General features: G+C 45.8%; 1 protein-coding gene across 1 annotated transcript in view; it reads right to left on the bottom strand.

Annotated features, from left to right (window-relative positions):
• Tbcel (tubulin folding cofactor E like) overlaps nt 1-12,456 on the bottom strand; it is a 58,686-nt gene extending 46,230 nt beyond the window's left edge. The window contains exon 1 of the mRNA XM_059267674.1: nt 12,199-12,456. The gene's annotated coding sequence lies outside the window, so the exon portion shown is untranslated. The remainder of the gene's footprint in view (nt 1-12,198) is intronic.
• Nucleotides 12,457-12,888: the final 432 nt, after the last annotated feature.

Genomic DNA, 12,888 nt, shown 5'->3' on the forward strand with positions numbered 1-12,888 from the left:
ACTATTTCAAAAGTATTCATTTATAAATGATTCCTAATGTTCATAGTTCCTAAATGACTAAAAATGCTGCAGACCAACTACCTACGTCCTTATTAGGCACTCTGAAACAGAAAACAAAATCCTTCCAGATACTCGGCAACCACAACACAAAGGTTAGCATTTACTATGCTCTTTACTTCAATATCTTCCAAAGAGACTTCCCCCTGAAGCCCTCCCACCCAGCTCCTTCCCAAACAAATCAACACTCACCCTGACCTTTCCATTTGACCCAGAGCCCATCTGGAGAAATCTCACGGCCTCATCATTGCACTTACTCAGAGCAGGATTAGACACATTTACTCTTGAAGCAATGTCCCCAAACCAAATGTCTCCACACAGAGATTAACAATCACTTTAAAGCCTAGAATTTTCCACAGGCACTCTCTGAAAGAGACACACTCCCACTTATCTGTATTTACAGCCTGGGAAACTGAGGGGATTTGCTCAGGTTTCTGGGGCCCGACCAGCATGCTAAGTCATCCTTCCTGTATCTAATCTGCTGAGCCATGCTGACTTCATTAAAAAAGGAATATATCATGTCAACAGTATACAGCACCACATACAAATCCTAGAAATAGACTTTGCTAAAGGGGATGAAAATTATTGCAGCCAAAATTCTTATTATAACTACATCAAAGTCACTGAACCCGAGCATAAAACAGTAGCCCCACCTGGCCATTCAGAGCACAGAACAGTAGCCCCGCCTGGCCATTCAGAGCACAGAACAGTAGCCCCGCCTGGCCATTAACCAAGGGGGTAAACTATTCCCAACCACTCTGTCCCCGGAACAGCCATGCAGACTTCCCCCTCCTGAACGGATTGCTTATGCACATTTTCCTGCAGCTGTGAACCACAAGTCTAAGGTCATTACCTAGCTGTCTACAGATGACTTCATTATCTCTGCACTACAGAAGCAGCAAGGCAAGCTGCCATCACGGCCAAGTCTCATCAGGAACAGACAGCTAACGTATCACTCAACAGCCTTCTGGAGATAACAAAGCACTCTAGTAACCATGGGTTGACAGATGCAGAGAGTACACCAAAGTTCACTCATGAAAACAAAGTCGCAAGCTCCTTCCCATGCAGGGCTTCGGTACTGCTGCCTATGGCCATGAGTGCTGACTCCAGAGCTAGGCTGCCTGGAACTAATGACAGAGTCCACCACCCTGTGTGGCTGGAGACAAGTTGCTGAAGATCTCCAAGCCTTCATGTGCTTATGCATGGGAAGGAGTCATAGAGTGCCCCCAAACTCTACCTCAGAGACTTGCTGAAGGACAAACTGGAGCGATACCAAGGGAAGCATTGAGCAGAAGAGGCACCTAAGAGACGCTGGTGTCCTTCATGTCTACTACCCCTTCATGTCTACTACCCCTTCATGTCTACTACCCCTTCATGTCTACTACCCCTTCATGTTTACTACCCCACCACTATTACCTCTGAGTGGCCAGGGAAGTATGAGTATCGGGTTGGACAGTTTACTTATAATTATTGTTAAATAGACTTGATCTGGCTTCTTAGGGCCCATGACTTTGCTGATTAATGCCAGTTAATGAGACAGCATAGTAAAAATGTCTGATGTTTATAATGCCTTCCTTGTTAACTGGACAACCTTCTGTCACCTTTCGACCTGCCTGAAGGATAAAATAGGTTAAGTCATAATAAATGCATTTAGAGATCTGATTTATGAAGGATTAAATCATCATCTATACATTTCTTGTAATCATTTGTCCAGTTTCATGAGAACACACACTGCTAAATGAATGAAAGCTATTCTTTCATAAAGGGTACTTGCCTTTATAAAACTTAGGTCTTGGCCAGGCAGTGGTGGTACACACCTTTAATCTCAGCACTCGGGAGGGAAAGGCAGGCGGATCTCTGTGAGTTCGAGGCCAGCCTGGTCTACACAGCTAGTTCTAGGACAGCCAGGGCTGTTACACAGAAACACTGTCTCGGAAGAAAAAAAAACAAAAACAAAAAAAACTTAGGCCTTAAATTATTAATGATGCCCATGAAAAACATGACCTTAATGAGTCACTGCAATAAGGGTTTAATAATTTAGATTTGTTTTCAACATAGTAAGAATTGAAAATCTTTCCTAATTTGCTTCTAACTTATGGATGAAGTAACAATGCCATGATTATAAATAAAAGTATCCTCCAAAAAAGGAAGTCCTATTTTTGCAATAATGGCATATGCCAATCAGAAAACTTAGTGTTTAAAGTCATCACACTAAATTATTAAGATAGAACATTACTGAGATATGTGAATGACAAGAACAGTGCTGATACTAATGATCTCCTGAAAAATCACCTCCAGTATTTCACAGCTCCATTCTGCAAGGCTTCCATGTCTCAAATCCATCTGTTTGCCAAAATGTATCTGCAAATCAACACTCAGAATTCCTGTAGTTACTTGTGGATACATGCAGTGGGTCGAAAATGTGAGTCACCCAGTGAGTGCCTGCAGCTGAGGCCAAACTGGGTGGGACTCTGCCTTGAGTTCCAGGTCTTATACTGTGAACAAGTTCCCATTTGGGGATCTATTCAGTACTAGGTTTTTCATGGGTTTTGTGTTTCTGCTGAGGTCGCTATTTAAGAAGTCTCCCAAGACTAGTGCTGAAATGGTATGTACTCCAAAGACACAGAAGGATCTGATGTGCCTCATGGAGAACATACACCTGATGGACAGTTTCACTCAGACAAATCACAGCGCAGTGAATTCACTGGCAACCAAGTGAATAAACACGTGCCTTGAAATAGATCCATAAAGAAGGATATGTACTGTCATTGCTCATTTGACAGACCGTGTCTTCAGGGTCACAAGCTCACAGGAACGAACCTGTACTTCCTGTGGGAACAACTGTTCCACATCCACTAACTCAGGGTGACTTTGCAGAAGAATAAACACTTGGTTTAAGAACAACTCTAGGGAAAGAAGACTAGACCAAGAGAAGAGAAAACAGGCCCATGTACGTAAGATAGGAAGGGGCAGAGAAATCAGCAGGAAAAACTTAAACCAGTCAATAATTAATCCCAGAACAGTGACTATACATCTGGAAAAAAAATAAAAAGAGGGGAGAGAAGAAACTGAATGCCAACCTCAGAGCAGCACAGGAAAAACCTCGACTCCAGATAAAAGGCAAGAGCAAGCTTCCCCAGGGAAGCGATCAGGCACTCCTCCTAAGCACTGCTGTACGCCCTTGACTTAGACAGCACAACAAACATCTCCAACACAGAAAGAAGCTGGACAGTGAACTCAGAAGCTTCTGATCATCAAAAGACATTAAAAATGTAAAAGACATGTCTGAAACTGGAAAAAGATTATGCATTATACATAAAATATAAAGAGTTGTTTTTAAAAGAAAAATTTAAATCCAACAGAAAAATGGATAAAAGACATGAACAAGTATGTAACAGGAGAGAACTCTCAACTAGCTAATGAATTTATGTAAAAGATGACCACCCTTGATAATCCAGACAAAAATGAAAATCTCACCAATTTTACACACACACACACACACACACACACACACACACTCTGACGGCAGAAGTACTGAGGAACAGCACTCCTGTCCTGTAGCACGCTCGTAGTACTAGGATAGAGCACGGGTGCAAACATCTTACAGCACCACAGATCTCTGGACAGCGACACTGAAGATAAATGGATCACTTTTCGTTTGGAGACAGTGGGTCACTATGTTTGCCCAGGCTAGCCTGGAATTTGTGTTCGTCCTGCCTCTACCTCCACAGTGCTGGGATTGCAGGCATGCACCACAAGCCCTGCCTACAAATAACATTTGATCCATCAGTTCTAGCTCTCAAGGAAAATTCTAGAGCAGTGGTTTTCAACCCATAGGTTGTGACCCCTGTAGGAGTCAAATGACCCTTTCACAGGGGTCACCTAAGATCCTTGGAAAACACAGATGTTTACACTACGATTCATAACAGTAGCAAAATTACAGTTATGAATTAGCAATGAAAATAATCTTATGGTTGGGGGTCACCACAACATGAGGAACTGTACTAAAGGGTCACAGTGTTAGGAAGGTTGAAAAACACTGCTCTAGAAGAACTGTCACATTTGCACCCAGAGACAAGGGTAAGAATGCCCATAAACAGCACTCTGAAACTGCAAAACTCCTGGAGCAAAAGGATCTATTACAACACAGACATAAAATGAAATGTTACACAGCAATGGAAATTACCAGCAGCTCATTAAGCTTCCTCATCAACATGATTACACTTAAAACAATGTTGAAGGTTTGGGCATTTAGCTCTGGGTTCAGTCCCTAGAACTTAAAGGAAAAGTGTAAAATACACACACACACACACACACACACACACACACGTCAAAATCTCAGCACTGAGGAAGCAGAGACAGGAGGCTCTCAGGACCTGGCAGCCAGCCAATCTAGCTGAGGAAAGCTCCACATTCACTTAGAGACCCTGTCTCTAAAATCCCAAAGAAGATGAAGAACAAGCAAGGAAGATACACGACCTCTGGCCTCCCTACATGTTTGAATGTATACACATACACACACACACACACACACACACACACACACACACACACATGCATGTACATATAAACAGAGAGAGAGAGACAGAGAGAGACAGAGAGAGACAGAGAGAGAGAGAGAGAGAACCCATAGGATCACTAACCAGAGAAGAGTGGAGTTGAAGAGCAGCTGTATCCCTGGGAGGTGCCCTTGGAGGACAGAAGCCTTTGATTAGGAAGGGCTTGGGGCAACATCACAACTCGTCAATCCTTAGTCTGTTTGGCTGCTCTTCCCTCCACCAGCATCGCATCCAAATCTACTTTGTCCTCCGTTTTCATCCCTCTACTCCAATTCAAGCAGTCATCATCCTCTGTCACAGTTTCCTCACCCGTATCCCCTAACTTCCTGTCAGCTATTCAACATGTAAGTCAAGCGGAGTCTTCAAAATGCTGATGGCTCCTTCCTCAGAGTAAAACCAACCTCAGCCTTGTCCCTTCCAGGCTTTACCTCCTCAGGTTTCCTGAGCTCCTCTCTCTGTTCTCTCTCTAACCCCACTTCCTCGTTCTTTTCCTTCTACCTCTAAAACCCGCCAAGATGACTTTCCCTTCGCTGGCTCTTTGCCGAGAACTTCATCTGTGCATGCAAGCGTCTCAAGTTTAAAGTCAAATGTCTCTTTCTCAAAGAGGCTGCCTCTGACCACATTATACAAACAGCGTCGCAGCGTTTCTGTCCTCACCCACGGTCTCTCATCTCTTCTACCCTACAGGGCACTTCTTGTGCTGATCTGTTAGTCTCTTCACCAGAGTGAGGCTGTGTCAGCCCCATTTTGTGTTACCCACAGTGGAGCCTGGCACACAGCAAGGACTGGGTGGATGAATAGAAACTGAGAATTATTATCCAGTTATTCTGAATAGACACGACGCAGTATCTACTGACAGGGAAATGAAAATCAAGTACACTGGGGGGGGGGGGTGTCATGGACAACTGGGAAGAATTTGGAAAATTGCTGGGAAAGCATTAGTCTAAGAACAATCTTCTTAACTCCTTACCATCTGCAACAGTACTTTGAGCTACATTCCTAAGAATGGTTAGTGAAATCCTAATCCAATTTTCACACAAGATCCTGAGCTTTGAAAAATGTTACTTAAAAATCTCCTGGTGTGTGTGTGCATGTGTGTGTGTGTGCGTGCGCACGCACGCACGCTTGCTTGTATGTGTATTTAGTCTTCTACTTTAAGAAAAACGTTGTGCTTAAGAGGATGCTTCCAAGAGCTGGAGATGGCTCAGTGGTTAAGAGCATGTACTACTCCTACGGAGGACCTGTGTCAGGAGGCTCATAACGACCTGTAACCCATTCCAAGGGATCCAATGCCTCTTCTGGACCTCACAGGCATGTGCACTCCCATGCACGTACCTACACACAGACACACATGTATACACATACTTGGAAATAAAAAGAAATCCTTATATTTTTAAAAGCATGCTTCGTTTAGTTCATTCTGACTGGTAAATAGTTTACACAGGTTACCTTTCTACGCCCGTGTCCTCGACAGTAAAATGAAGCTATCCATTGCTGTTTCCGAGTTGCGAACATTATGAAAGGAAATTCTTCCAATGGAAGCATCTAGTTAGCATATAGTAAGGAATGAATAAACAGTTGCTGTTGTGAACACTGAGAGAAGAAAGTCATGGCAAAGAGGGACCTAAGATAAACCACCAACATCCTCTCCCTCTTAAATGGACTATGTACACACAACAGCTGGAAACACACCAAGGCTAACCCTGTTCCCCCAACAGGTCAAGTGGACACAAAGTTCATATAGAAGCACTCTGAGAATATGGAGGGTGTGACTAACTTTGCTAAGAGGTGGGTCACACATAATATGGCCTGAAAAGGAGCCATTAGAAACCCATCAGATGGGAAAGAGGGGGAGCTGGTGTCTATGCAGAAGTGAACAACAGACGCAGGTAAAGAGAGGGACTGGTGTGGCTGCTGTGGTGTGCTGTGGGAAGAGGCCTGGAAGGTGGAGTACAGCTGTGATCCCACCACAAAGAGCTATGTTTATGGAGTTTATTCTCTTCACTGGGCAAAGGGGAAAGGAAAGAGGGTTTAACATGATACTTTGATGGCAATCTTTTTAAAACAGAAGAGCATCCTTATGTCTTTAATTACTACAAAGATCCTGGATCTGTTAACCTAAAGTGGAAGATATGGTAAGCCTGAATTCTCAAACCATATAAGCAGTTCCTCTATTAGCGAGGACTGGGCTGGAATCTGACCTCCCGATCAACCAGTTTCAGGATGATGTTGTTAAGCCACGTGTCCTCACAACAGCAGATAAAACCTGAGTTTACTATGTGCTGTGTTGCTTGCATTAACATCTCTTTTAACTCTTATGACACTCATAAAAGGCACTATTAACCCCCTTTGAGAGATCAGAAAACCCAAGCCAAGCAAGGCTTGGGTCGTTGGACTAGTGACTGACAGAGCCAGGATCCCACAGGAGGCTGACTTCAAAGCCCTAAAATTAAACCAGCCTGTTGAAATAGGGCATTGCTCAGTTTGTTAAGCATCATGTGCTCAAAAATCGTTTGTGTGTACCTGCTATAGTTTAAAGCATTATACTGGGTTGGTAACTCTTCAATTTTACTGGGCAGAACCATCATGGGGCAGAGCACTAAGACACTACATTCTCTGGCTCCACCCAGAGATTTTGGTTCAGGAAGCCTAGGAAGAAATCAGGGATCTACTTTTTTTTTTTTGGTTTTTTGAGACAGGGTTTCTCTGTGTAGCTTTGGTGCCTGTCCTGGATCTCACTCTGTAGACCAGGCTGGCCTCACAGAGATCCACTTGGCTCTGCCTCCCGAGTGCTGGGATTAAAGGTGTGCGCCACCACCACCCAGTGGAATCTACTTTTTAATTGTAAGTTCTGTCCCTTATGGTTCCCTTGTTCTGTGAACTGTGCTGGTTAGCTTCGAGATTCGAGGTGGTGTTAGAGCCTCCTGACCTCTGGGTATTTCTGATACAGGAACACAAAGACTGCACACAAGAGAGGTTATAAGAAATGAGAAAGAAAGGGGCACCATCTTACAGGCAAAGGGGGGCACAATGAAGAGCATCTGCTTTGGGAAATGGAATGACGGTCACAAAGAAAACTGGGGACAGCTGGAGAAGGCCCTGAATGTCAACCACTACACTAGAGGCTTTACTTAGCACTTGCACTGGAAAACAGCTACCTAATGGTTTGTGAAGAGAGAAAAGAAATAATGATTGCCACATTTTCTGTAAGAGTTCTCTCACAAAGCTGGGCAAGATCAAGTGGAATCAAAGTAACACACATCAAGACAGCTGGCCGACCACAGATCTAAGCCCCAAGAGAAAACTCGGGAGGCATCGCCTCAAAGGGCAGGAATGGCACCCCATGACAAACTGCATGTAGGGTACAGCTCAGGGTATTTTTTACCTACTAAACCCAAATCATAGCACTATCAGCTCCAAGGCACTTTTCAGAACTCTTCCTGGAGTATAGTTCAGTGGTAAACCATTTGCCTAGCATGGGTGAGGCCCTGGGTTCAATCCCTGATACTGGCGGCAGGGTGGGGAGGGGTGTATATGAGTAGTCTCTTATATAGCTGACCAGACCCAGAATCCATGAAACACTCACACAAAACACAGTTCAAGGATAAGATGTGTAGACAGGCCTGAGTAGCCCACATACATGTTATACCATTTAAATACACACACACACACACACACACACACACACACACACACACACACACACACGAGAACAACACAATCTCATTTGACCCAGAATCCTAACAAGTATCAAGCATCCAATTTCCAAACCCTCAGCAGTTTGGAAGCAAAACTTACAAGGGCAGAAGAATCTTCTGTGGATTTGATGGTTAACAGAAGAAATAAACACTTAAAAAGGACACAGGATCACACCCAGTGAGTTCTCCAAAGTCATTTATTCACACATACAAATGATTCCCCCAAGATATGAACTGAGTGGGGATCTCCCTTAGTGATACAAATACTATTACAAAATGTTCTTTAAAACAAGCAATATCCGGCTGGTCAGAAGACACAAGGTTAAAAGATGGTTCACACATGCCAACATAACCCCTCTCAACAGCAGCCATGCCACAAGCCAACAGCGAAGGCACGAGGCCCACTGTATAACCCTCAGTCTGACAGTGACCTGTGCTTTCACACAGCATCTACTGAAGACGTGCTCCACGGATGAGGTTTAACTTGGGTAACATTTTCCTGGTGGTGACTGTGCCTCTGAATTCCATCTTCATCCACAACAAAAGCAACGCTGTCAAGGTAGCCTTAAGCATATACATCCTGTCATCAGTTACTGAAATGAGGCAACATCCTGTGCCAGGCCACGTTGTTGTGGGATACCTGTACCCTGTGTGAAGATATATTGCTGTGACTGGTTTAATAAAGAGATGAACAGCCAATAGCTAGGCAGGAGGTATAGGCAGGACTTCCGGGCAGAGAGAGGAAGTAGGAGGAGATAATCAAGCACAGAGGAGATGTCAACAAGACATGAAAGAAGTCGGACATATAGAATGAAAGGTAAAAAGCCACATGGTAAGACATAGTTTAATAGAACGGGTTAATTTAAGTTATAAGAGCTAGTTAGAAACAAGCCTAAGCTATAGGCCAAGCTTTCATAAATAGTAAGAAGTCCCCATGTCATTAATTGGGAGCTGGCGGGACAGCAACAGGCTGTGTGACAACCTTCAAAGGAAGCAGCAACACATGAAGGGCCCCTTGCTCTGTTCCCCAACACCTATCAATGTTTATTAAGAATTAATACTGGCTGGGTGGTGGTGGTGCACGCCTTTAATCCCAGGACTCAAGAGGCAGAATCAGGCAGATCTCTGTGAGTTTGAGGCCAACCTGGTCTACAGAGGGAGTTCCAGGACAGCCAGGGCTACACGAAGCAACCGTCTTGAAAAACAAAACAAACAAAAACCAAAAAACAAAAAGAATGAATATTATTTCACCATTATTCTAAGGATTTCATCTATTTTGTGTGATGCGTTTGCAGATGTGTACACGTGTATGAAGGTCAGTTATGGATGTCAGCTATCTTCCTGACGTTTTGAGACAGTCTCTCAGCAAACCTGCAGCTCACTGATTCAGTCCCTGGGACCTTGCCGTTTTGACTCCCCAAGGCTGGGATGACAGGTATGCCACCGCAGCCAGCTTCTTTAGGAGGGCGCTAGGGAACACAGGTCCGCACATGTGCATGGCAAGCTGTTCACCTACTGGGCTACCTCCCAGCCCTTCATCTCTTCTGTAAACATTGAAAAAGTGTCTTCATAGGAGAAATGTAGGTATTCCCTGACTGAAGTTATCCTCAATTCTGATCATTTAAATGTATACCAACACGTGAGCTTTATATATCCTTATGCAGACAGAAAGCAAGTCCATCATCTAAAAACTACTAAAGAGCTTGAGATGGTATCAAACAGCAGAAAGGCAAATCAGTCTTCCTTCCTTCCTTCCTTTCTTTTTTAAAGACTGGTTTTATTTTTACGTGTATGTCTGTGGGTATATATCTGTGAGAATATGCCACATGTAGGTGCCCACAGAGGCCAGAGGAAGGTTATGGATCCCCTTGGAACTGGAGTTCCAGGCAGTTGTGAGTCCCCTGACCTGAGTGCTGGGAACTAAACTCTGGTCCTCTGGAGAGCAGGGGTTCTCTCCAATCCCACAGCTCAGTGTAGCGTTTTAACTACTGGAACAGAAAAATAAAATGCCTGTTAAGTATGACATAAAGATAAAGTGGCTGAATGGAACTAGGCCTGATGTATTTCCCGGGCACAGCAAAGGCTAGAGAAAATAAAGACATGCCTGCACCCAATTTCAGCAAAAATTAGCATTATAGAAGCCAGAAGTGGTGGCATATACCTTTAATCCCTGCACCTGAGAGGCAGAGGCAGGCGGATCTCTGTGAGTTCAAGGCCAGCCTGGTCTACAGAGTGAGTTCCAGGACAGCCAGGGCTACACAGAGAAACCCTATCTGGAAAAATTTTTTTTAAAAATTAGCATTATGATACTTCAGGAAATGAGTCAAACACGTGATAATACTAGTCAACAGAAGCACTCAGCTGCCCCATCCGAAGAGCACACGGACTGGGAGCGATACCTGCCCCCCAGAAGCTTACAGTATAGGGACCTGGACTAACCAAAGCAATATGCCTAAAAATGACATTTTTTTCTAACCACAAATTGTGACCTGTGAATCGATTTCATGGAATTCCAGTCAGCATTTTCTTTCCAGTGAAAGAAAGCGGACTGTAACAGAATCAGCAGAAGGCACCTAACAAGGGTAAACACTGCTGTGTGAAACCGGACATGGTGCCTCGTGCCTTTGAGCTCAGCACCGGGGAGGCTGAGACAAGAGGAGTAGAGCGAGTAGCAGGCTAGCCTGAGCTACACAGTGAGTTCAAGGCCAACCATACCAAGCGATCCTGCATCAGAACACAACACACACACACAAAGACACTCCTTTGTGAAACTTCACATTCATATGTAGGTGTATGTACTAGATCACAATGTCCTTACTACTGTGAGGTTTTTGGTTTTTCCTAAGTTAAAAAGTCATTACATAGAGAGGAAGACTCACAGCCAAAGGACCCAGGCTGACTACCCATACTTAGTCCTTAGGCCCTGCTCAAGCTCTCTGCTTAAGACAAGCCTATGGAAACCTACTCAAGAGCTACAGAGACAGACACAGACACAAAGAAGGAACACAGCAGGGGTAGGCCCAGCCAAGCCTGTGTTTGCCCGGGAAGGCCTTCTTCCCACCTTCCCCAAACAATCTGTTCAAGCTCTCTTTGCTCAGGACGGACCCACAGAAACCTATTTAAGAGCTCCTTGGCACACACACAAAAACAGAACAGAGACAAGTCCCAGCCAAGCCCTTAGCTGGCCTTGAGGTCCTGCCAGCCCTAAGAGGGTGCCTACAAACCCGTGTAGCTAAGCAACCTTGGAGTGAAGCTCCTCCTTCCTCCACAGTCTGTCAACAGTTCAACTCTTCCAATCAACTTCCCTCAACTACAACTTCTGCAGCCGCTGCCTGTGTCCCTACGGGGCAACTCTTCCCTCCCTTAAATCCCAGACTGTCTCCCTATTAGCAGTCCCAGAAGCCTGTACACTCCACTCTCAACACACAGCTCACCACAGATTCTTTCACACCACTCCCAGGAAGTCAAGATGAGGGTCTCCTGGCAGCTCTCCCAATCTCACTACGACTTGGGGCAAATATATGCTCCCCAAATTCCTATCAAAGTATGTGCTTTGAGAAGTCCTGGTAGGGACAGGCCTAGTAACCCAGGAGTGTAGGACCAGCTGCTCTTTCCTGGTAAGACACCAAACCTTACAGATGAGGACACACGTTTTCCTGATTCCGTGATCTCAAAGCTAAGTTTCCCACCAAGGGAGCATCTGCCATACCCCAGGCCTCAGGGAGTCTGGGAGCATCCTGGCTTACTCCCACTGCCCAGCCTCCCTCTGTCAATGCTCCGTCCTCCCGGGGTCCCAGGCCTGGCCTCCTACCCCCACTGCCCCCCTTAGGAGAGCACGCCTCGGGCCTCTGGCCCCAGCGGAGCGGCGGCCGAGCTACACTCACCCCTCGGCCCGGGAGGCGGCGGCTGCTCCGGCTGCGCCTCCGCCCGCCCGGCCACCGCCGTCGCCTCCGCTCGGCCTCCGGCCTGCTCCCGGCCGGCCCCGGCCCGGCTCCGCTTCACCTCGACCCCCTCTCCGGCCGCCAGAGCCCAGTGTCCTGCATTGACCCGGAAGCAGCTTTCGAGGGGCCCCCCAACAACATCACGTGACCCCGCCGCACGTGTCACGTCCGCTGCGTGATTGGGAGGGGCCGGGCGCTGAGCCTCCTAGACCAAGCTGCGGTTGCCATGGCAACCGGGAAGGTGGTATCCACCTAGACATCAGAAATGCACTCTGTCCGCTTGCTTTTCTTACTGGCGTACCAGGGGACCACCGCCCCCCAGGTCCAAGGCCGATCGCTTGCAAGAGAAGTGTCTTCGGGGAAAGGATCCCTTGGACTGAACCTGGCCAAACACACTTGCAATCTTGGCCTGTCTCTATGTGACCCTCACTATTTGTGACACTACCTGTTGCTGACTTCACTGACCTCATCTATAAAATGTGCTGTCAGCTCTCTATACTTCATAAGCATCTAGGTGTGGGGACAGTCTGACCTTTGTTCTGTGCCCCCTCCCGTCCTGCGGCACCTGGAACTTTGAACACTAACAGTTAACAGCTTTTGCCTACTGAGTGCCTTATTACCCACAGCCACTAA

This window comes from Peromyscus eremicus, chromosome 7, assembly GCF_949786415.1.
Source record: "Peromyscus eremicus chromosome 7, PerEre_H2_v1, whole genome shotgun sequence".
Classification (NCBI taxonomy): Eukaryota; Metazoa; Chordata; class Mammalia; order Rodentia; family Cricetidae; genus Peromyscus; species Peromyscus eremicus.